This window comes from Carlito syrichta, unplaced genomic scaffold (genome assembly GCF_000164805.1).
Source record: "Carlito syrichta isolate Samal-C Ts95f unplaced genomic scaffold, Tarsius_syrichta-2.0.1 Scaffold309114, whole genome shotgun sequence".
In the NCBI taxonomy this organism is placed as follows: domain Eukaryota; kingdom Metazoa; phylum Chordata; class Mammalia; order Primates; family Tarsiidae; genus Carlito; species Carlito syrichta.
Window position 1 is genome coordinate 271,647 of NW_007253210.1, and position 4,534 is coordinate 276,180.

A 4,534-nucleotide genomic window follows, 5' to 3' on the forward strand; every position below is an offset into this window, starting at 1 on the left:
TTTTGATCAGCTGTTTCTCTAAAAACAAATTCCACATGAAATATTATTTCAAGACCACTATCTGAGCTCTAAAAATGCTTATTACTATTGGTTGGTTGTTATGTCTTTTGTTTAAGTACAATACCTATGAGTTTACACTGATCATTCCAATTCATACTCAGGATGACATGGGATTTTATAACTCCTTCTAGCTTACATCTTTATCTCCTTGAGAATCCTTGTTCTCAAGGGCAACAGTATTGATAAGTCAGAATATCACTCAATTATTCATTTGCTTTATTCCACATCACATGCAAAACCGAAATATATATATCTTTTGGCTCAGCAATTTTGTTTCTAAGTATTCCTAGAGGAATGCTCTTCTATGTATATAAAGAGACATATACCAGGATGTTCACTGTGGTCTGATTCATAAAAGAGGGGAAAAAGTGAAAACAACCTAGATGCCAATTAATAGGGTAAAGGGCAAGATAAACTTGGTGCATCCATATTATGAGATACTATGCAGCAGGATAAAAATGGACTTTATATACATAAAATATTCAAAACATTAAGGGAGAAAGTGAGTTGTAGAATAACAATAATTGCCAGCATTTATTGAAAGCTTAATAAGTGCCAGACATTGTCTCAAGTCTTTTATATGTATTAACTGATTATTACTGTCATTATAACCCTACAGACGAGGTTGGCAATATTATTATCCCCATTTTATGGTAGATAAAACTGAGACAGAAGGTTTGAAGAAATTCTCTAAGATTACATAGATGGCAAGTGCTAAAAGGTGGATTTGAATTGAATTCAAGCAGTTTGACACTAGAACCTATGTACTCAACTTCCATTTTATACTACCAATCTAATAACATAGGTAAAGTCCCCAAGTTTTATATCAGTATATACGCATAAATATACATAGAGGAAGTTCTGGAGGGATGTGCACCAAACATATGATGGTTACCTTGGAATAAGAGAATGAGATAGGGTAGAGCAAGAGGGACTTTTGCTCTACCTATATGATTTGAAATTTTAACAAGGAGGATAAAAAATATGGCTGTATATACTTTTTGAAATTAAAAATATTTTTGAAGAAATGAATGGATTCTACTTTTGGCAATGGCTAAGTAAGCCCCTATTGGACCATTGCTCCTGAAGATTTAATATATATATACATATTTATATATACCCGTGTGTGTGTGTGTGTGTGTGTGTGTGTGTGTGTGTGTGTGTGTTCTGGACAATATTTGAAAAACAATCCCTCAAGGGACTGGAAAGCAACAAACAGAAAGCAGGCAGACAGATTTTGTAGGGAGGTCAACAGTTGGCCAAATGAATGGCAAAGGGTAAATTTCCTTTTTAATAGTTTCTTGTCTGGGGGCAGACCCAGTCTATGCCATGGAACCAGCTAAAACTCTGACGGAACACTGGCAACTTTTCTGTACTGAGTAACCATAGGAGAGAATTTGGGCCAACTGCAGCTACTGGGAAGGGAGGGGAGATTCTGAGAAAGGAAAATGACAATGAAGAGGAGGCACAAATTCTATGTATAAATTCTTCATAAATCTCTGGTTGACCTTTGAACTTCAGAGATGCAGAGAAGAATCCAAGCAGTTCAGCTAAGGCTAAAAAAAATTGATCTGACATCAGATCAGTCAGAGATTGCCATTTGAGTTCAATCAATTTAATTGCTTGTCAAAAACAAAAATATAAACACTCTTTAAAGAAATATAACATTCCTCAGACCTTCTAAAGTGACTGTGAGCGTGCCACTGCACTCCAGCCTGGGCACAGAGTGAGACTCCAACTACAAAAAAAAAAAAAAGAAAAAAAAGAAAGAAAAAAGAATAGATGGAAATTCTAAACCTGAAAAATACAATATCTGAAATTTTTTAAAAATCTGAATGGGATTAACAGCAGAATGGAAATGACAATGGAAGGAATCAGTGAATTTAAAGATAGAGGCATAGAAATTATTCAATTTTACAAAAAAAGAGGAAGCCTCAGAGATCAATAGGGCAATATAAAAAGTCTAATTTATGTGTAATTAGAGTTCCAAAAGACGAGACCGAAGTGAAGGAAAAAACTTTTTGATGAAAAATAGCTGAAAATATTCTAAATTTAGTGAAAGACATATGTTTACAGATTTAGGAATCTCAGTGAACTCCAAGCAAGAGAAATATAAACAAAACCGTGACTAGACAAATCAAAGTCAAACTGATGAAAATCAAAGGTAAAGAGAATATCTTGAAAACAATCAAAGAAAATGATACATTATATAGGGGAACAATGATTCAAATAATCTAGAAATGATTCAGATGTTGGAATTAGAAGAAAGAATGCAGTGTAAAAAGCAGTGAAATAATATCTTTCAGGGGGAAAAAAATCTCTTAACCTAGAAATTTATATCCAGAGAAATTATCCATCAAGAAGGAAAGTGAAATAAAAGTAGGTTTACATAGAAGAAAACTAACAGACATTGTCTCTGGCAGATCGGCACTTCAAGAAATGATGAAGGGAGTTATTCAGGCTGAAAGGAAATTATGACAGATGAAAACCAGAATCTTCAGGAAGAAATGAAGAGTATCAGAAATGGTATATATCCGGTAAATATAACACTTATTTCCCTCTTAATTTTCTGAAAATGCGTATTGCTATTTAAAGCAAAGCCTAACATTATTGTGTGGAATGTAAAATGTATGTGGATTGATTTGACAACTATAGCATATAGTTGAGGTAAATTGACCTAAACAGCTGAAAAGTTTCTATATTTTATGTGAAGTGGTAAAATATTAACTCTTAAATAAACAGTGAAAAGTTAAAAATGTATATTGTAATCCCTAGAGCAACCACTAAAAGTGTAATGCAATTAAGTATAACTAAAAGGCCAATAAATATATTTTAAATTTAGAATGGAATTCTAAAAAATATTTGAATAACCCAAAAGAAGAAAAAGAAAAATGAAAACACAAAAATAAGACAAACAGAAAGCAAATAATAGAATAATAGATCTATAACAACCATGTCAATACATTAAATGTTAATGAACTGCACACTCCAGGTAAAAGGCAAACATTGTCAAATCAATAAAAAAATCAAAACTTAACTCTATACTGTCTACATGAATGCACTTTATTTTCTTTTTCTTTATTTCAATAGCTTTAGGGAGTACAAATCATATTTGGTTACATGACTGCATTTTATAATGGCAAAGAATTCTGAGCTTTAAGTGTACCTACCACTCCCACCTGTGCACATTGTACCCAATAAGTGATGTTTTTGTCCCTCTACAAGTCTCCCCCTCTCCCTTCTGAGACTCCAATGTCCATTGTACTATTCTCTATGCCTTTGCAGTTCGTTGGTTTAGCTCCCACTTATAAGTGAGAACATGCAGTGTTTGGTTTTCTGTTCCTGTATTAGTTTACCTAGAATGATGTTCTTCAAAATGGTTTCATCCAAAATGCTGCAAAAGACATTATTTCATTCTTTTTTGATGGCTGAACAGTATTCCATGGTGTATATATACCACATTTACATTATCTACTGATCAGTTGATGGACATTAAGATTGATTCCACATCTTTGCAATCGTGAATTGTGCAGTAATTAACATGCAAGTGTAGGTGTCTTTTTAATATAACAACCTCTGCCCCTTTGAGTAGATACCGAGTCATGGAATTACTAGATCAAATGGTAGACCTAGTTTTAGTTCTTTGAGAAATCTCAGTACTGATTTCCATAGAGGTTGTACTAATTTACACTCCCACTAGCAGTATATGTGTTCCCTTCTTTCCACATCCACGCCAGCATCTATTGTTCTCTGATTTTTAAATAATGGCCATTCTAACAGGTGTAAGGTGGTAACCCATTGTGGTTGTAATTTGCATTTCCCTGATGCTGAGTGATTTGAGCATTTTTTCATGTTTGCTGGTCATTTGTATATCTTCTTTTGAGAGATGTCTGTTCATGTCATTTGCCCACTCTTTAATGCGGTCCTTTGCTTTTTTCTTGCTTATTTGTTTGAGTTGGATTTTCCTCCAATTCTGTAGAATGCCTGTTTGCTCAGTTGATTATTTATTTTGCTGTGCAGAAGCTTTTTAGTTTAATTAAGTCCCATTTGTTTATTTTTGTTTTTGCTGCATTTGCTTCTGGGGTTTTAGCCATAAATTCTTTGCTTAAGTCAATATCCAGAGCAGTTTTTCCCAGGCTTCTCCAGGATTTTTATGGTTTCAAGTCTGACATAGAATCCTTAATCCATCTTGAGTTGATGTTTGTATATGGTGAGAGATAGGGATCAAACTTCATTTTACCACATGTAGCTCTCCAATTTTCCCAGCACCATTTGTTGAATAGGGTGTCCTTTACCCTATTTCTGTCTGTTTTGTCAAAAATCAGTTGGTTGTAGGCATTTGGGTTTATTTCTGGGTCCTCTGTCCCGTTTCACTGGTCTATGTGTCTACACTTGTACCAGTACCATGTTATTTTGGTTACTACAGCCTTGGAGTAATGTGATGATTCCAGTTTTGTTCTTTTGCTTAGGATTG